This window comes from Euprymna scolopes, chromosome 23, assembly GCF_053919585.1.
Source record: "Euprymna scolopes isolate OS-2025 chromosome 23, ASM5391958v1, whole genome shotgun sequence".
Lineage (NCBI taxonomy): Eukaryota > Metazoa > Mollusca > Cephalopoda > Sepiida > Sepiolidae > Euprymna > Euprymna scolopes.
In genome coordinates this window covers 104,390,293-104,412,675 of record NC_136504.1, presented here as the reverse complement: position 1 = coordinate 104,412,675, position 22,383 = coordinate 104,390,293, and the positions used below count along the sequence as shown (strand labels likewise).

Sequence of the window (22,383 nt, the reverse complement as noted above, 5' to 3'; positions counted from 1 at the left end):
TTCTTCTCACCACCATACACTTATTCATTCCTTTGGTTTGCTGCGATCTCTTGTAGATCCAAGAGATGAATGAGTGCAAATGAGTTTGCACTGCCAAGTACAAGTGGGTCAGTACTACTATATTGGCATTGCGTAAGAGTGCGATTTATTTGTAAGCAGCTCCTTTATGCCTGCGTGAAAATATACCAGGATTGCTTAAGAATCCAGGGTGCTTGTAACGAGCTCATTCTGAAGGTGTCAAGCATGCTTAGTACAGCGGGGGGGGGGGGCGTTATTAAATTCTGTACATGCCGAAAATGGCGTTATCTCCAATGTGGCCTGTGTGATATGAAATTGTTGCAGGGCTAATAAATATGTTAACCCTGCAAACTGAATAATTATAAAAAATGAGTTAAACACAATCAAAACAGAAATGATTTATTTACTTGAAATTGAAAATAAATAGAAAAATGACCTTATGCCGGAACAAGACGTCTTCGTCGAAATCAGGTTAGTAATGGTCGGTCTTCATAGGCCCGGTGTCCACAAGCAGGTTACGTCTGACTGGTCGGTGATTGAAGTACTGGCTGGGAGTTGGTCGGAAGCAAGAAAGTTTTCTTTAGAAAAGATGTGGCCTGCACATGTGAGGCTGTCTAAGAACCGAGTTGTCCTGAAAATGGTAAATTGATAAGAGGTGTCCAGTGAACAGTTCTAATATTGTTGGTGCAGACGAGTAGCGGGCGTAGCAGATATGCTGAGAATATCAGTGCGTGTATCATTGCTGTCGGGTTGACTACTGCTTGTAGAGTCGTCTGTTGAAACAGTCGTACGAGCTGTGCCTGCTAATTCCGAGATGCCCACTGATGGAGAAATCTTCACTCTTTTATAGCAATTTCAACCTGGAAATCGGCTCCATCTTTAACTCTGAAAATATACATTTTTTGCACATTTTGATTGGCTTCTAGCTGATAGCCTTTGTCACGTGGGGTGTGTTCACTTACATTCGCCGAAGGTTTTGGTCGGGTTGGGGGTGCGGGGTCAGTGGCTGAGGAAATATTTTCATTTTTTTATATGTTGGCTGGAAGGGTGCGTAAAGGCACATGCATGACAGGCAAATTTTATGCATTTGTCTGGAGGAGTCGAGGTATCGACATCCGGTTGGCAAGTAGATATGTGTTGTGTTTTATTATTGTTTTTAGTTGAGTTGCCCACATTATTGTTTCCTAGGGTGACAGGGAGACTACGATAAAATAAAATTGTTTAAAGGAAGATTTAAATTCTCGTTCGATGTGGTAACTTTCCATGATGGGGATTAAAGTTCATGTGCATTGCATGTAATATTAGGATGGGAGGGGGGAGCGGTTTACATCTTACGGTGACAAAGTTATCTTAAACATGATCTGTTACTGAGAAATCAAACAGTAAACTAATTTGATTTTTGGCGGGCAAATCTTTATATACAGGTCTTCTCGAATGCTCCAGCCTGTTCACTGTATTTCTACGTTAGAAGGTGTAACATAGTTCCTTTTGTTCTATGTATGGGTGTGATCGCCTTATAATGTTATTATGTGTTCTTCGTGCATATGGATGTTGAAGCGATGATTGCTGTGAAATGTTCCTGCTGGGAATTTATTCCGACGGGGCATAGCGATTACTACAAATTCATAAAAAAAGCATTAAAAAATCAAATTAAAAAGAAAATTATATCCGAATTTAAGGAAAGTGTAGCAGAAACAAATGCATCAAAATCTTAAAAAAGATCTTAACACTCACGTTAAGTTCAAATATTTGCCTAATTTAGGTTTATTTAGTATGCCTGTCTTTTGCTTATATATATATATATCAACTAGTAATATATAATAACACATGTACAACTAAAACTAGTGTCACATGTCATGAGTTGCATGGTTAGGGTAACTTGATTAAAAAGTTTGAAGACCACTATTCTATTTTAACTTTGTGCTATTTTCCTAATTTAGTAACTTATGCGATTCTTAAAATGTTGAGATAAATAAAATAAAGATTATTGGCCCTATTTCGAAATGATTTCCTTTTTAATTTTCCTCTTAAAACTTGTTTTCTGCGAACGTGCTCTTCTCTTCCGTTCGCCATCTTGAATTTTAAGTTCAGCTTAGGCACATTTGAAAACTCGTTTGAAAGCAGATAAAATCAGCCAAAGGCAGATTATAAAACAAACGGTAAGTTTTACTACATAAATTTAGTATGTTTTTAAATTGCATTTGCAGAATACGTTTAAAATGTAAGGGAGATAACTACATTTACTAAGCGAAAAGTCAGAATGAAAATGATTTTTTCTTGGAATTTTTAACTGTCGATGTTTTTTTTTTTTTTGTTTGTTTGTTTTACAATACCATCAATATACGGCAAGAAAGAATATAGTTATATGTTTTGTTTTTGTATTGAAATTAGGAAATCAACAATTTTTTTATCATTCATGCAAGAAATATGTTGGTAAATGTTTCGTTTAGGTCCACCCACCTCCACAATTTTCTTTAAAATGACGACATTTATAGGTTTTCTTTGAAATGACGACTTATAGTTTCGATTATGCTGGATACGTACATTTTTGTGTGTGTGTGTGGGGGGGCATTATCAATATCATAAAAGTGGATCATTCTCGAGGATGGGGGGGGAGTACTTGGTTTTTTTCCTTTGTGTAAAATTCTGATTGCTTAGGGCGCGCGCGCATGCGCGTAAAAAATGGCCGCCAAAATTACCGTGCATAATGCATTTTTTTTCTATCTTGATAACTACTTATCTCTGCAACATTTCAATGCGATTTTCGTATTCAGCATAGTCGAAAACCTATAAATGTCGTCATTTTAAAGAAAATTGTGGAGGTGGACCTAAACGAAACATTTACCGAAATGTTTACGTGGTTTAAAACAAATTTTTCACTGTTTAGATGTTAAAGTATAAAACCATAAATCCAAACAATCTACCGTTGCAAATTAAAAAAAAAAAAAAAAAATTATAATCATTTTTAGCGTCTCAAATTCCCTTTTTCAAGTGAAAAAATGGTGCGTGTTAAGATCGAATTGACAGATTAAGTTTTTTTTTTAAATATGTCTTCGTAACCAAAAATAATATTACTTACTAAACTGTCGTGCGGAAAATAGTAATATATCCAACCATTACAAAAATTTATCGAGTAAAAAAAAATGCTATTGTGTTTTGATGAAAAAATGTGGGTTTGTATTACTGTACACATAGATGCGAAAAAGTTGTCAAAAAACAAATATATGACAAACAAATGTTATCAAAGGCAAGGCAAGTTACTTTTCTACCTAACTGGATATTTTTTTAGTGTTTTTATTTAATCTAACATGTTTATCCAGCTTGAAAAACATACAGTTTTTACCGATGTATTGGAAAATTAAAAATTGCGCCCGACTCTCTGGTGAACACGGTAAGTTTGGGAAAAGGAGTTAAAAATAACAACTATACAAAATACTATTAAAAACCCACAGAATATTAGGGAGGGACTGCCAAAACAATGTGAAAAAAGAAAGCATGATTCTATGACGTCAGACTTGTGTTAACTATACGAACTATGGAAAAGCAGAAGCGACTTAATGATTTTTTAAAACCTTTGTTTATTTTCTTCAAACTGCAATTAATAATTAATCTTTGTTATAATTTTTTTTAGGTTTTAAGCTTTACACAGTTTAATGATTAATAATATCATAAACATTTGTATATTGAATATGAAATACAGTTTTACTGAATGTTCATTTGGTTAACTACGGCTTCCATATTTTGTTCGGTAAAAAGAGACAAACAAAATATGAGGGGAGGCTACAAAATGCTTAATATTTGTGCAATAATATTTTCAAATCGATTTTAATTTGGAGATAAAATAGTTGACAAGAACCATGTTTATATTAAAACTTAATATTAAAAAAAAATGTAAACACAATTAATTAAAAATTCATGTTGCAACGAAAAATTTTGAAATAATGGAATTTTAATCGTTTTAATCTTTTAAAAAATTAATTAATGTTTACAAAGTTTCTTATTCTTGGCAATTCAACTGATTATAGTATATATTAATTCGAGAAAACGCTATTTAAGAAAACATAATATTAAATTTATATCATTTTTTTTTAATTGCAACTTCAAGGTAAATTTTTGTTCAATACGTGTATTTAAATTAAAAAAAAATGTTTTACTTATTTGAACTCTTATGTTTCATAATAAATAGAAATTTTGATAGATTTAAATACATTTTATTCAGATTTCGAAAAGATAAATATGTTGGGGGACACGTACTAAAAAAAATATTTCCCCTTGTTATTTTACGGAAACTACATTTTATATGTAATTTCATTCTAAAATGGATAAGTATCGAAAATTTCACGAAAATCTGACCATTTTGCTAGATTTATTAAACATGAGTATGTTTTCACGTTCAAAATGCTTACTACATGAGAACGTTATTTTAAAGCACCAATTATATAAACACGATTTTCGTCTCACAATTTCATTATTTTCGTAAAAGGAAAATGTTTTTTTTTAATTATTACTAGTTTATTTTGCCCTTCTTCTTTTAAATGGTACAAAAATTATATTGATAATATTTATAATAAAGTTACATCGTTTTACATATAGGGGTTTAATTCTGTGCCTGTGGTGACATTTGGAGGTCCCTACCGAGTATATGTCAGCCTATGTCACGGTAACATATATTGAGCGAGTTTCTAACAGTATTTTGTCTATTTATTTTATTTTTAACTCCTTTTCGCAAACTTACTATGTTCACCAGAGAGTCAGGCGCCATTTTTAATTTTCCAATACATCGATAAACACTGCATGTTTCTCAAGCTGAATAAACATGTTACATTAAATGAACACACTAAAAAATATCCAGTTAGGTAGAAAAGTAACTTATCTTGCCTTTGATAACATTTATTTGTTATATATTTGTTTTGTTTTGACAACTTTTTCGAATCTATGTGTATAGTAAAACAAACCCAAAATTTTTTATCACTATAGGCTAAAATGTTGGCCTCAGTTCGAAGGTGGTCAACATGTTAGCCTCTGAGTTATGTTCGTTTTGTTTGAAATCTTACCGTCTATGTTAAAACATATACAAAAAAATGGAATCTACTGGTTTCTGAATGCGTGACAAAGTCGAGAGCACAGGTCGAAACTCCTTTCTCTAGCAAGAAAAAAGCATCAGCAAATAGCAACAATGCAGGAACAATTACAGACATTTAAAATAATAATGTTTATTTACTAGAAAATGATATTTTTTTGTGTGCTATGCTAGCTATGTAAGTCATGGTCCTTCTTAAATATGTACTGTCTCCCCATGTGAATGAAATTAAAAAGATTGTGGTCTGTTAATAATACAGTGAGATGTGTATTTTTTATAAGGCAAGAGTTCTGGAACATTATTCAAGTAGGAATAGAATATTATATAATTGTAAATGTATTACTGGAAGCTTCTAGTGATTGAAGAAATCGTCCAAGACTGAGGAAATTATAAATGTCAGTGTATTTTAACAAAGAAAACTTTACGAATGCTAAATACTAGAGAGAAAACGTTTGTACGCATAGAATATTCGTCCATTTTGCTTGTGTTGGCTTTCTTAGTAAAGGATAGAGTATTTCCCCTGTTTGCAGTTTTTATATGTCGCTTTTTTTTGGGTCCATGTGGTGATAATTTCAAGCAGCAGTTATTTAGTCTGCAAAAAGCTGGGTGGAGATCACGGAATCGTTGCTGGGATTTTGGTATGGTTTTTAACATCCTTTGGACAGAGATAGACATGAACAACGTCATGGGTGGCGATGATGGTGACTTGCGGAAACACTGTCTAGATTGTTTTAATTTTGGCGGGCGAAGCCTTTTATATTCTGTTTTGAGAACATTCCAACATGTTTACTGTCTTCATGCGTGAAGAGATAAAAATATAGTCCTATATGTGTCAAAATGGTGCATTTCAGCCACATTTCTTATGTGATACAGATTTGTGTGAATGATCGGTGACAAAATCATATTGTTACTGAAATGAATAAATCCATATAGATTCTTCTGTTTATGTGACAAGAAACTTGATTTAGTTAGTCACTGTAATATTAGCATTTTTAGCGTCTCATAAATTCTCTTTTCTAATGAAAAAAATAGACTCAGCAAGTATTGTCACGGTGGAAAGAAAATGCTTGAAGAGAATTAAAAAATTGAAAATTTTTTTTTTTTTTTTTTTTTTTACACAGTGATCACCACTTATCAAGGCCCGGAAGCCACTCAGGGATAAGGGTTATTGCAAGTACATTAAGTTAGTGAGGAGATTTGCCGAAGTGTTTACTTAAGGGGCGGTTCATTAGGAATTTGTTAACATTGGACTTGAAGACATCCAATTTGTAGTCCGGAGGGAAGCAGGCAGACGGAACAGAGTTCCACAGGCGTGCAGTTCTAATAAAAATCTAATAAGTTCTCTACATTTTCGGCATTCCAAATTCTATTCATTATTATGAGTATTTGCTTAGTAAATGTACTTATCTCTTTTTCATTAAGTATTTATGCAAATATGTCTTTTTGATTTTTAGAATCTTAGATTAAGCAATAAAATTTGCCATATAAATGAATTTTTCTGTGAAGAATCCAAAATAGCACTGAAAATATCCAGGAATTAATGGTTTCCAAGTAATCTACCGTAAATGCACATAAACATGCAATACCAAAATAATTCTATGTATGTATTAAAAAAAAAAGTTACAAAACTCAAAGTTGGAGTTTAAATGTACTTATCTTCCTTGCATTTTTAAGTATGCTTTGTTTATAGAGTTTTTAAAAGTTTTATTTTAGTACAGGGACAGAACCAAACCATTCTGTATGTAGGATTTTCCTGTTGGGAGACGGGGGGGGGCGCTTTGAAAGAGTATGTTGAAAGAAAGAATGGGATTGTCTTAGCAGGATGCTGTTATTCAATGGTGGGCTTTGGTGAGTTAATTTACATATGTGCGGCAAATTAGTGCCTTTATTTGTCTTTTGATGATCTTATCTTTGTAGTTAGTCTTTCTAGCTTTTTCTTAGACTAATTTAGATTCTTCTTTGGTAGTGATGATCTACATGCGATTGATCTTTTGTATGTTTAGACTCTCCCATGCATTTTCATTTTTGCAAAGATCTCCTCTGTTGTACATGGTTTTTTTTTTTTTACAAGGGTGTCACCACTTATCAAGGCCCAGAGGCCACTCGAGGATAAGGGTTAATAGGTATACATTAGTCATTGTGATTTTAGCATAGTAAACAGTGGGAATTTTGTCTTTCCCACCAGAACTGTTCTCCATCCTGATTGGTTACAACCTCTGGTCACATTTTTGAGGAAGGAAGGAAGGAAGGAAGGAAGGAAGGAAGGGGGAAAGGGAAGAGTAGAGAGAAAGAGACATGTAATGGAGAAATAGTAGTCTTGGCTTGACTACAGAAGTATGGGTGGACAGAACGGCTAAAAAAAATAAAAAGTATTTGTTTATAACTTTCATTATTAAATAACCATTATCTTTCAAAGTTGAATTGTACTTAATCGTTCATTAAGAATTATTTTAGCTTATTTTTTTAATTCGTAATAAAATTTAAGAATAAATCGAACAATGTAATTGCTGAAAATTCGCTTTTTGAACAACATTTTACAAAAATTTATATTTCAAATTCCAAGGAAAAACATCAGTAAACAGACAGTTATATTATAATAATTGTACTTATACAGTTTACTCAAGACATTAAAAAATGAAAATATAGAAAAAAAAAAAGTTTTTTTTTTTTTTTTTTTTTTTACAAGGGTGTCACCACTTATCAAGGCCCAGAGGCCACTCGAGGATAAGGGTTGATAGGTATACATTAGTCATTGTGATTTTAGCATAGTAAACAGTGGGAATTTTGTAACTTGGATTACTTAGGGGGACGATTCAATTAGAACTTGTTCACATTGGACTTTTTCTTTTTTTTTTTTTTTCATAGGTATCAACTCATTATCAAGGCCAAGAGGCCACTCAAGGATAAGGGTTAAAGAGTGTACAGTAGAAATTGGACAATATAATAATCATTAGTAATGAAAATTTGTTAAATTTGATAACTTATATGGAACGGCTCATCAAGAACTTATTTACGTTAGACTTGAAGACAACCATATTGTAGTCAGCCAGAAAGCAGGAAAACGGAAGACAATTCCACAGGCGTGCAGTTCTAATAAAAAAGCTTTGTTCATGGAATCTACGTTTAGGTTTAGGCACAGATAAAGAGTGGGGGGAATTATTGATAGTGCTTTCAGCTAGACGAGTGTTTCTTGTGAAAGTTTTGCGAGGGGGGACCATAGATTGAAGCTCAATCGAACACTTTCCATGAAAATAACGATACACCAGAGACAAACTCGCAACATCTCTTCTGTGAGATAGAGGTTGCAAGGAAGAGAAAAGGACATCTCCTACGAGGCTACGAAGTCTATTTTGAACTCTATCAAGGCAGGATAGGTCCTTTCTAGCAGCTCCTGCCCAGATGTGGCAACAGTATTCCATCCTTGGACATACCTGGCTCTTATATAGATAGAGAATTGCATCAGCAGTGAGATATCTACCGGATCAATAGAAAGATCTCACCATTTTTCCAGCGGCCTTGGCAACAGATTTGATGTACGTGTTCCATTTAAGATCAGGAGTAATGGTCAAGCCCAGAAGCTTGTCAAAACGTGAGGCCTCCTGAAGATGAGAGCAATTCATTTCAATTGATGCCAGATGGGGATCAGAATGTTGATGATGTAAAGAGAGAAGCTTGGTTTTAGATGCATTAAAAGTAACCAGCCACTCCTTTCCCCATTGTACTACATGCTCAAGATCAGAGGAGAGAGAATTGGAGAGAACTTGGTTGTTTACTGTCTTAGATGTGCTACCATAAATGGTAGTGTTGTCAGCATAAATATCTACAAATGATGTAAGGATGTGATTTGGAAGATCATTAATGTAGATCAGGAAAAGAGTTGGGCCCAGGATGGACCCCTGAGGGACACCGGCATTAATACTGTGAGCTTCTGATTTTTGCTCCTCAACTACTACTCTTATGAACCTATCAGAAAGAAATGATTTAATAATTGAGAAGACATTTCCAGCTATACTATAGCTAGAGATCTTATGAAGTAAACCTTTATGCCATACCCTATCAAAGGCCTTAGATATGTCAAGAGCAATTGCCCTAGAAAGGTTACCTCCGTTGAGAGATTTGCTAATCCTATGAGATATAACTGTAAGCACATCTGCTGTAGATCTAGCAGAACGGAAACCATATTTAAGATAGATCAGGAAAGATCTCCCCTGTTGTACATGTCTCATGTATGTCCTTTTCTCTTTTATAGGTTGCTTTTGATGCACTCCATATTTATTCTTTTTATACATCTCCTGACAAAGACTGCTCTGATGTTGATCCTCTATCCAACAGTATTGATCATGCATTACAACTTCATCTGTCAAGGTCTATTTATGTCTTCACTGACTTTAATGCTTACCATTCTGACTGGTAAAGACGAGGTGTCTTTAATTGCCAGATCTTGCTGGTGAAATCTGTCTTAACTTTTCTCTGTCTCAGGACTTGTTCTAAGTTTCAACCTTCCCTATTTGCTTTCATGATAATGACCTTCATAAACCATCTTCACTTGGGTTTTTTTCTCGCTACTGTTCCTGAATTCTGTTTTATTTTATTTTCTACTACATTGGGTTCTTCTGATTATGTTGAGATTGCTTTTAATTGATCGTCTCTTCTATAGGACAACCTTCAACTGCGAGAAGGATGAGCTTCCATGAGGTTGTATTTTTTTTTTATTTTACTTCAGTCGAAGTTCTCAGAAATCAAGGGGCCCACAACTAGGGGCTAACATTTGAACTCTATATGAGATACATAGTTATTCGAATGTTCCATTTAAGTTCTTTATCTCTCAAACACTGAGTTAGTAAAGAAATTGAGAACATAATTTTTCCTCTCCCCAATTAACCATTTTCATACATTATAGTATATCTTTTATTTTGGTCTGTTGGTCTTACTGGATTCCAGGACAAGAATCTATCTAGTCTGGTGGAGTATCCAGCTTTGTGCTATTACTTGAGGTAACATCATTTGGAGAAGATGCACCATTCCTCGTAAAAGCTAATGTGAGTTAGCCATAGTGAGGAGATCTTATTTGGGCTGCGAATACTATGTGATTTTGAATATTTGGTCAGGATTTACTTTTATGGAAAAAGTATCCTCATGCCAGGTTGTTCTGACAAACCCCTGTACAGAGAGACCTTAGACACTCGAGGACAGTGTCTAGTAGGCATTCAAGTTCTCTCAGTTTGAGTTCTCATATGTGTCGCTAAATGTGATTTGTGAGAACAAGAATAACAACACACTTCACTTGTTTTTAGTATTTCTCCTAATGCTTCTTGTTTGTTTCAAACCAAACCTTAGTCTCTGCTCTAGGCTTCATCTGTTTCTGATTTCACATTACTCATCGTAATTGATTCCTTAATCAGTATCGTCCGGATGGATCAGAGGCATCTAAACATCTCATACAAAAAAACAAGCAATGCCAGCAAAGAGCAATTTCTAGAATAAAGTCTAAATATTCTTAAAGGATTCGCGACTCTACCTCATCTCAAAATGTTGATTCTCGTGATTGTTGGAGAATCTACAATAGTGTTATTAACAGTGACAAGCCCACTATTTCTGATTTTGTTGAGATTGATTTTTGTCTGTTTAATCTTCAATTGATCGTCCCTTCTATAGAAAGAAGTTTAACGACAAGAAGGCTGATTGAGATAAGCTTTTTAGCTTTATGTGATGTTCCATAAGGTTGTATTATTGGTATGTCTCCGAATGTTCCTGCTAAGATTACTGATCGGCTTTTTGTTAAAATTAACATTTTCATTACTCATCATTAGTCTCAAACCAAATCTTATTCTCTGTCCTGGCTTTCACGTGTTTTTGATTCTGCCATTACCTATCGTAATCAATACTTCAATCAGTGATATCTCAAAAGGTTGATTCTTGTGATCTTTGGAGAATATATAATAGTGTTATTAATAATGGCAAGTCTGCTATTTCTTCTTTCTTTTTTAGTGATTTCCAAGTCATTTATTCTTCTAAGAATAAGGCTGATTTCTTTTGCTCATCTTTCTGCCGACAGTTATTCTCTTAATGATTCTCTTGTTGGTCTTCAGATTTTCCTTCAAAAACTGATCGATCATTTGATTGTTTAATTATTACTCCAAAGATGATTGCTTAAATTCGAGTTGGTCATGATAAGTCTAAGTCTTCGATCCTGATTTGATTCCTGTTATTCTCAAACGTTTTGCTTCTGAACTTTCTACTATCCTCTCAAAATTATTCAATCTCCTTTTTCTCCTTGTTGGAAAGAGTCCCCTGTTGTACTTATCCATAAAAAATTGGGTGATCGATCTGACTCAAGTAAATATCGTCCTGTTAGTATTCTTTCTATAGTTAGCAAAGGTTTTGAGAGGTTGATCAACGGCCAGCTTCTATATATTTTGGAAAGTCTGGACTATTGATGTTAAAATTTGGAATCAAATCTCATATGTTTGCTTATGGCTTTAACACTAATTTGATACTTTTGTTCATGCGAATTTTGCCAACTGAACATTTTGCCTATTCAATGAGTAAAAATAATGTAATTGAGCATTATAAAAGATTAACCTGTTTGGAAAGATTAGTCAAACTGACCAACGAAAAGTGCTAATTATTATTGTTTTAAAATATATTCAATAAAATATGTGCATTTAAAACGATATGTCTTAAAAATATTTTATATTGCATAAAAAGAATTATTACCATATTTTTGTGTCATTAATTAAGGATGCTTTAGGTATATATCTGAAAAGAATAAAATCATACATTAAATTAACAGACTAGCATTGAAAAAGAGTATTTCTTATATATTTTTAATTTCATCAATAAATTTGTTGACATTTTAATAAGAATCAACAGAAGAAATTCAATTTTATCTCATTAAATTTTAAATATTTTAAATGTATATTTAAAAAAAATTATTTATATTTTCAGATTTCGAAGCAATTAAAAGAAATCCATTATCGGATTTAAATAGGTCTTTATTCCATTGATGACTGATGAACATCTATACATATTTGGAAAATTCTTGATATAATTTTTTTGAAGTGAAACTGTCTAAAAGAAAAGACAGCTATTGAAGGCATTTGTTTTTAGCATTCGTCTGAATTGCATCGCGGTTCAATCCCTGCAATGTTTCCTTATTTAGACAACATAAATTTATACAAAATCAAAAGAAACATGACATTAATATTGAAAAATTTGTATCTACTGCAGAAAACGAAATTTTACTGTATATTTATCAAATTCCTGAACAATACAGAAAATCATTGGATAAGAAGAAATTAAATCGAAGAAGTGTAGCGGCACGGTGCGAACAACTTCTGCCCAAAACACATGTTTAGCACTGTAAATACAGATACTATGCTAGATGGATTATTCTACAATCCTCAAATATTGCACGCTCATCCATTAATAAACGCAAAAATCCGATATCTCCAATGTTTACACAAATGAAAATCTTATTTAATATTTAAAAATAATTAAAACATCATCCTAATTGTAAAACTGACATCAGAGGCAAAATAAGGCTGATGAAAAGGTAAGTTTTTTAGGATCTTCCATTTAAATATTTTGCAAAGTATTCTATTTGACCAATGTATAAGAGTCTATACCATTGTACCATCGCTTGTATTTAAATCTCATTACGGTCAAGTGTATAAGCAATTTATCACTGAAATATTGGACAAATATAATTTGTAATGTCCCTTTATGATGATCTTTGTAGATAATCATTCATATCAAATTCAAAACCTATAAATCTATTGGAACCAAAGCTTTTGATTAGTCAGACGTGTTTATGTATTTATATATGTTTTATTAGTGACTAGCCTGGGTGTATGGAGGTGTGTGTAAGGATGTTGGTTGAGCACAAAAAAGGAAAATTGCGAGCTCAAAAATAAAATAAAAATTAGGAGTAGTAGGCAGGCTTGAACCCATAACGTGCAGGAGGAAAAGAAGGTGAAAAAAAAGCAAACGGCCTTATCAAGGCACTCACTGCGATTGTGACGTCACAGATGGTAGAAATAACATCTTTTATGCAACGTCATTGATGCAAGGTTTGAATGACTTGCAAAAAGAATTAACGTTTTTGGCCAATTCTTCGGTATTTGTCGTTCGAGCTTTAAAATGATACCAATTTTGTTACGGTCCAATGCACCTGTCGAAAGTTTTTGGCAGACATACAAACACACACACATACACACATTTTGCTTTTTATATAATGGATAAAAACAACATTTGTGTGACAATTATTGTACAAAACATTTTTAAAGAAAATAAAAACATTTACAAAATTTTAAAATAATATGAATGTTTCATAATTTATTTGGATTTTGTCAAAAAACGAAATATACAAAAACAATAATTAGGAATAAAAATATCTAATTTTCAAATTTAAATGAGAACTTGAAATCGAAGGCTACAAAAACATTAATCTGAAGCATCTAATTCTATTATTTTCAAAGACGAACAATAAAGAAAAACGGAAACAAAGAGGACATAAACAACATCATTATTTTATATGTAGCATATCTGTTACTGTAAAATTATTTTTATTTTTGCTCATTTTCGTTGAATCCTATGCAAACAAACATGGGAGACAAACTACATTTTTGTGAAGTATGTGGTTCTTCTTTTTCATGTAAGACACATTTGTTACGTCATATGCGAAAACATACAGGAGAGAAACCACATTCTTGTGAAATATGTGGTTCTTGTTTTGCACAGAAATCACATTTGTGGCGGCATATTCAAACACACACGGGAGGAAAACAACATTCTTGTGAAGTATGTGGTTCTTTATTTTCATTTAAGGCAAATTTGTTGTGTCATATGCGAACCCATACGGGAGAGAAACCACATTCCTGTGACGTATGTGGTTCTTCTTTTACACAGAAATCACACTTGTTGCGCCATATGCGAAAACATTCGGGGGAAAAACCTTATCGTTGTGAAATATGTGCTTCTACTTTTGCAGGTAAGTCAGACTTGGTGCGCCATATGCGAACACATACACGGGAAAAACCGCATTCTTGTGAAGTATGTGGTTCTTCTTTTGCACGGAAATCAACATTGTTGGAACATTTTCGAACACATACTGGAGAGAAACCACATTCTTGTGAAATATGTGGTTCTTCTTTTGCACATAATGCAAATTTGTTGCGCCATATTCGAATACATATGGGGGAAAAACCATATTCTTCTAAAGTATGTGGTTCTTTTGCCCAACAGGCATGTTTGTTGAACCATATGCAGACACATACTAGCGATGTAATAAGCAACCATGACATTAATCGAGTCGAGAATAACAATCTGTAGCGTTAAGACCAAAAGGATAGTTTATCTATTTTGCTTTTTTGCCTCACAAAAGATCTTAATTAAGTTTGTGTGCCTACAAATTGAGCCAGAACCCCAACAAGACCCAAACCAAACATCAACTACCTGTCTTTCATGGATGACCTTAAGCTGTATAACAATTTAGACATTTACTTTTTTTTAAATTACATTTTCACCCCAAACAAGACACATTGCCACTTTGATGTAGGGGGCTACTATCAATGACATAATCTACAAGGGCACTATGTCGGCAGTTGGGCAGCAAGATGCATATCAGTACAGTTGCGGAAGCAGGAATGCAGAAAGGGAATTCCAAAGTCTAGCAGTTCTGGGGAAGAAACTACTGGAGTAGAAAGCTCTCTTACATCTAGGGATCTCTACTGTGAAGGGGTGGGATTTAGCTGCTTGTTGGGTTTATCGGGGGTTTATGTCGAGGGGGTACGAGTGCTTGCAGTTCGTCAGAGCATTCACCGTTAAAGTACTTGTAGAACAGGCAGAGGGATGCTACATTTTGTCGATGGGACAGAAGCAGTTTTCCAGCAGGCAGGAAAGCAAGATTCATTAGGGCATTTGTTGTAAAGTTTGAAGCTTAGATGCCAGTTCAGGACTTATCAGGTTAGTGACTCTCTTGAACCTTGTCTAGGAGCGAAAGACTAGTAGAGATGCATCAGTCCAAATATGACAACAATACTCCATACATGGGTGAATGGTGGCCTTTTTCGGGGTACAGGATACTTTTGGGCGTTAGTAGCTTTCTAGCACGGTAGAGAGAACCTACCTTCTTCACAGCGGTCCTGGCAATGCTCTCAATGTAATTGTTCCAACTCATGTTTCCTGTGAACGTTAGGCCAAGGAGTTTAAAAGATGTACTTTTAGATAAAGAATCTTTGGCCATTGCTATTGGTGGTAAAGAAGGTTTCTTGTAATTATTGAAGGAAACAAGTTTAGTCTTGGCAGCATTGAATGTGACTATCCATTTATGCCCCCATTCCACTACAGATTGGAAGTCATTCTCTAGTGTTTCTGCCATTTCTTCAGATATGTGTTTATTTGTTTCCTGTTGTGTCTGTTATAGAGCGTGGTATCATCAGCTTATATATCCATCTCACAGACAATTTTGTCAGGGAGGTCATTTATGGATATTAGGAATAATAGAGGTCGAAGGATAGATCCTTGAGGCACTCCTGCATTTATATCATATTGTTTAAATGTACGACCGTCGAGGATAACCTGGATTTTTCTCTTATCTAGGAAGGATTTAATTATGTTAAGTATTCTTCCAATGATACTGTATGATCTGATTTTCCTGAGAAGACCTTCATGCCATACCTGTCAAAAACCTTAGATATATCCAGAGCTACTGCTCTACCCTCCACTACTTTGTCCAGTGAATGGTATATACGTTCAGAGATTACAGTTAGGATGTCTGCTGTTGAACGGGCTTGCCTAAATTCGTATTGTGGGTCGGTCAGAAGTTTAGCATCTGTAAGGTGATGGACTAGAGCTTGGTTAATTATGGACTTTGGCAAAAAGTGGGAGGAGGTTAATAAGGGCGATAATTTACTAGGTCAGTTCTTTCGCCAGAATTCTTGAAAACTGGTACCACAGAAGCAGTTTTCCAGCAGGCAGGAAAGCAAGATTCATTAAGGCATTTGTTGTAAAGTTTGGAGAGACCTGGAGCTACTTCGGCAGAGCACTGTTTTAATAACACAGCCGGGATGAGATCAGGTCCACATGCTTTTGAAGTGTCAAGATTTTTTATGATAGCATGCACCTGAACAGGGGTGATTTTCAGATCGTCTAGTGAGGCGTCTGTCCGCAAAGGAAAGTCTGGAAAGGGGTGGTTAGCAGGGTCCAGTGTGGAGTAGGAAGCAAACCGACTGGCAAGCATATTAGCCTTCTCAGTTGCTGAGCAAATAACCTCATGATTGTTGGATAGTGGGGGAATTGTTGATTGCCCATTATTTACTACACTGTTGTAGATTTTTCAGAAGTCACGGGTTCCTAATTTCTGTGCGTTGATGCTTTTTTTGGTGGTTTCAGTAAATTCTCTCTTAGCTGTCTCTATTTGTTTCTTACAGTTACTTCTGGCTCCTATACAGTTCTGCCTGTTTGAACTGGACATGTCGGTTAAATCTGCGGTATGCATGCTGCCTTTGCACGATAGCAGCTGCACAAGTAGAAGTAAACCATTGGAGAGAGTGGGGCTTGCTATAAAATTTCCGCATGGGAACATGTGCTTCAATTGCCGTTTTGAACCATTCTGGGATCTCATTTGCACACTGTTCAGCAGAAAGTGAAAAGATATTTCACCATGGGGCGTCTCTGATTACAGATTGTACAAACATTCTCAAAAGATATTGCAATGACATTTATTTAGAAAAATGTGCCAAGTGCTCCATCAAAGCTAGGAAGAAGGTCCAAATTGAAAACTTACAGGTAAGCGAATTTATTGTTATCTAGGACCTAAGAGAATAGAAAGAGTACAGATACATTGAAAAAGAAGAAAACGACTCAAACTTGGCAAATTGAGAGATAAAATAGGCAGAAAATATGTTTGCCATATACTAAAAGTTTGGAAAACAGCTTACAAATCTTTTTCATTCCATTTTCACCCCAAACAAGGCACAGTGCCACTTTGATGTAGGAGGGCTTCTATCGGAAACAGTAGTTGGAGGGATACTATGTAGGGAGTCGAGCAGCAAGATGTCTATTCACATTACACTTGAACTTCTGCATGTCAGTACGGTTGGGAAACATGACTCCAGAAGGGAGTTTCAGAGTTTAACAGTTCTGTGGAAGAAACTATTAGACTAGAATTTTTTTTTTACATCTAGGGATCTCTACTGTGTAGGGGTGGGACTTTGCTGCTTGTCATGTTTGTCGAGGGTGTACAAGGGCTTGTAGTTCATCAGAGCCTCCACTATTACAATACTTGTAAAACTTAAAAGAATAAAATCATACATTAAATTAACAGACTAGCATTGAAAAAGAGTATTTCTTATATTTTTAATTTCATCGATAACGAATTGGACATATATATAATATATATATATAATATATATATAAGATATATATATAATATATATATCATATATATAATATATATCATATATATATATATGATATATATAATATATATCATATATATATATCATATATATAATATATATAACATATATAATATATATAATATATATATCATATATATAATATATATAATATATATACATATAATATATATATAATATAATATATATATAATATATATATAATATATATAATATATATATAATATATATATATAATATATAATATATATACAATATATATATAATATATATATCATTCAACCACGGTAGTGGTTGAATATATGCTTAAGTCCAAAATTGAATGAATCGAGACACATTCAAACCCCCACCACTAATTCCGTTCGCAACCAAATTTCAAACAGGTTATATAGTTGGATAGAACACCTCATTAGCTACATTTTGAAAAAATTTTTTCGAAAATTGGTTCAGTAGAAAAAAAGTTACAACAAAATATGTGGGTTCACAAACAGGAGAGTAAGTACATAAGTGACTAACGCTTTTTTTTATTTTGCATAACTCTTTTTGTATATAAATGTTTTTACTGCGATTTTGCCAATATGACATGTTAGCGTAACGGTTAGAGTACCGGGGGTTGGTGGAAAGATTTTAAGTTCAATCCCGTGTATCGTTTTTTTATAATTAAAAAACCGAACTTTTTTTTTAATAAATAATTTTTTTTAACTCTCCTTATGATTTTATAGCAAAAAATGGTGAATTTATCGATTAAAAATATTAGTGAATTCTATGATATACATATTCTTTGAATGAACTCAAATTTTTCGTTATCACATTTGATGAAAAATGTAGTCCCATTTTGGCAATGCGTCTGACCAATGATGCTTTTGAACCCGCGACCAGCACTGCGATGTCATCAGCAGCAGCCTGGGCATAAATATTCCTATTTTTAAACTCCTTTAAAAGAGGATTCAGCATACAGTTCCATAGTAAAGGTGATAAAATCCCACTTTGGGGGTTTCATTTAACTACTTCCCTTTTAACAGTTGCCCTCAGTAGTTCTACTTGAACTGTTCTGTGCCTCACCATATACTCAATCCATCGGATGAGTACTGGTGGCACATTGAGTTCTCGTAGCGACTTGAACATACTACTGAAGGGTATGTTGTCAAAAGCTCCAACGATATCTAAAAAGACACCGAGTGCCATCTTCTTTTTTGTTAGTTTACGCTCTATACAGATCACGAATTCATGAACCGCAGTCTCGGAACTACTGTGATTGAATGATAAATATTGCATAAATGTGTGTTTGAGAGCTAATTTTTTTTGACAATCATTAATAAATATTATAAATTTATATATTAATACAATAGCAATGCCTGGAAAAATCATGGATTATATGGAAAAATGCGCGCATGAAAAGTAATATTCTTAAGATTTTATTAAACCTGGAAAAGTAAAGGACAAGAAATTCAACCTGGAAAAGTAAAGAACAAGATATTCTAGTAAAGTAAAAAATAAGAATTTTTTAGACTTAAAATATTGCAGCTAAAAATAAAATTTGAATATTGATAAATATTTTATTTATTATTTGCATATGTTGTTGTTTATTGTTGAGTTAGAAAGAATTAAATGATCCTAATTATGATATAATAAAATTATTAATTTTTATGTAAATTATAAAATTATTAATTCCATCTACTAACTAACTAATGAATTAATTTTATTCAAACAATTTTTACTACATAAATATATGCAAATAATAGGGGGGAAATAAGTTCAATCCAGCGACTGACACCCAAAAAATGTACAAAAATTCGAGATTTAAGGTTTTGACGAGATAATTTTAGAAACATGCGCAGTGGAACCATTCTTCCCGCGTGCATTTCTCCGAAATTGGATTAAAAGATGGATGTCGATGGTTTAAATCTCGAAGACTTATGTTTGTTATTACAAACCAATGCCGCCACCATCGATTTCCTACAATCACAAAATTTGATTTCTGGATACAAAATATGTTCTTGTGGAAATGAAATGGTATTTCACACACACCCAATTCCAGATGGGTTTATTTGGGTGTGTCACAATTACAGGTGTAAAAAACAGCAATCGATTCGAAACGGAAGTTTTTTTTCGTAATCGCACATCTCTTTAAAAAATATCATGAAATTCTGTTTTTTATGGGTTAAACATTCAGCCACATATGAATGGGTCAGAAGCGAATGTCGGATAGAATCTAACCACACAATCGCCGGATGGCGAATGTTTTTAAGAGATGTGTGCATTGAACATTTTGTTAGGCATCCCCAAATACTCGGTGGTGAGGGGTGTGTCGTTGAAATCGATGGAAGTCTTTTTTCGCGTCGGAAGGACAATGTTGGCCGCATAGTACGACAGCAGTGGGTATTTGGAGGCTATGAGCCTTCCACAAAATCTGGGTTTTTGGTGCCAGTGCTGAAAAGAGATGCCGCCACACTGTTGCCAATAATAACATCCTATATTCGGCCAGGCACAACAATTGTGTCTGATTGTTGGCGTGCGTATGACAGGCTGGGAGCCATAGGCTACAATCATTTGCATGTGAATCACACGTATAATTTTGTAAATCCACTAACCGGCGCCACAACGAACCACGTAGAAAGGATGTGGGCGGAAGCAAAAAGAAGACATAAAAGGGAATGTGGCAGTGGCACACATAATGAATTTATAAATTCATTTATTTATTTATGTGGCACACATAATGAATTTATAAATTCATTTATTTATTTATGTGGCACACATAATGAATTTATAAATTCATTTATTTATTTATGTGGCACACATAATGAATTTATAAATTCATACTTGGCCGAGTTTATGTGGAAGCAGAAGTTTTCGGCAACGCCACTAGAAAGTTTATTCCAGCAAATAGCTTCACTGTATCCAGTTTAATATTATATCTTTATATTTTCCACTTGTGCATTTGTGTGGCCGTTGCCATCTTGAATCTTGATACACACTTTCAAAAGGGTGAAATGAAATTGGAAGCAATTAAAATTTATCAAATGCATTGTCGATTTTTGGGGGCTTACCTATAAATGGGACAAACAAACAAAAATGTAAAGAAAAATCTTTATGGTGTACGTACCTGTCATCGCACAAAGATGTCATATTCCAAAAATCACATAAATCGACCACTGCCCTTGTTCCGATAGATGTCGCCTTGCTTGAAAACATTTTTGATTTTCTTAAATAAACAAAAAAACTACTTGATCGATTTTCATGATTTTTGGAATATAACATCTTTGTGCGGTGACAGGTACGTACATCATAAAGATTTATCTTGACAAAATTTATAGGTAAGCACCATTTTTTTTTCTGTTGTAAAAGACTCAGTTTAAACTGCCGTATAATTATCCATGGACAATTACAATTCAGTTGGTAAATATGAGAGACGCTCAAGGGTACAAACATAAGAATTGTCCCAGTCGTGAAGGATTTCTCCTCCACCGAAAGAGAACAAGAAATGGAAGTGCGGCATCCGAAGAACAGATGCTGCACTTTGATCCTGACCAAAAGGCCAAGAGTAGCGGTGAAGTTCACCGCCGGTGAACCCGTGGAAAAAGAAAGGGAAAACAGGCAGCTGTAAACGACGAAAAGAAGAGAAAAAAAAGATAAGATCGTAGCTTATGGTGGAAGAACGTGATGACGTTAAATTGGCCATGACAGCCCGTGGGTGGCGAGGATACCAATGAAATTCCGATCTACAGGGGCAAACAGTCGCCGAACAGCGGGGCGACACGTGATCCTATTGAACAGGCGCGTGGCCTTTGTGGAATCGGATTCAGCGGTTTTTATGTCCTCTCAAAAATAATTAAGTTAGGCATTTCTGTTTTTATGTCCTGTCAAATTCCATTAGGGAACAACCGAATGCCAACAGAGAAAGAAAGGCAGCTCCTTTTTTGGGTATATACCGCCTGGCGAAGATTTGACGGACAGTGATCCCTTAATTCTGATTGGCCAACGACCTGAAACGGGAAGAGACCCAGTCCACGCCCCCACAATATAAGCAGCGAGCCTTGAGAGATTGACAGTCAGAGAGTAAGAGAGTAAGAGAGAGAGCCTTGCTTCCTTGGGTTCGACGAACGTAGATTCCCCCATCGACTGTCCCTGTCAAGTAGATAATTGAGTTGTCTGTCGGAGAGAGAGAAGAGAAAACCTCGCAGTTAACAAGTGGCCAGTCCCTAACTAAACAGCTAACTGCGATTGTACCCTGATTGAATACAAAGAAGTTTAAACAAAAAGAAACGCTTATTGACTTGGTCTCTTCCATTGTTTTTGCATGACAAGTCTGTTTTAGGAAACCGGCCGTGACATCATCGCTGAGGAAACATCAAAACCGACAACCGGGGTCATTCCACCACTGGACGACGCGCGGGTGACGTAAGTGTCACATAACTGGTGTCGATGACCTGTGATACCTCGTTTCGGTAGGAAACGTGCGAACGAATTTCCACGGGCACATAATTTTTTTTCTTTCTCTCTCGAGGGCATAAGATCTCCCTGTGAGAGTGGGAATGGAAAGTTGAAAGATTGAAAAAAAAAGAAAAAGAAAACGAACTAAACAAGGAGAGAGAAAAAGAGAGAAAGCCAAAATTGAAAAAAAAAAGAAAAAAGGAAAGAAAGTAAACTCGAAACCAAAGCGCATCTTGAAAAAAAAAGAAAAAAAGAAGAAAAAAAAACAAAAAAAAACGCCACGAGTGAAGCCAGACGACGAACTTTAATCAACTGATTATAAAGTCTGAACAGCTCGTTGGTCATTCTCATTCACCAGCCAGAAGAACACAAGTGCATCAGACCGGGTAAGTCCATTTTTTTTGCTGGTTCCCTCTTTTGTATGCTTTGCTT

General features: G+C 34.5%; 1 long non-coding RNA gene across 1 annotated transcript; it reads left to right on the top strand.

Annotated features, from left to right (window-relative positions):
• The first annotated feature begins 2,023 nt into the window (after positions 1 to 2,023).
• LOC145246107 (uncharacterized) lies at positions 2,024 to 17,425 on the top strand. The gene is made up of 2 exons (XR_013863090.1): positions 2,024 to 2,177; positions 12,047 to 17,425. It is a non-coding gene; the product is annotated as an uncharacterized LOC145246107 (long non-coding RNA).
• The last annotated feature ends 4,958 nt before the right edge of the window (positions 17,426 to 22,383 follow it).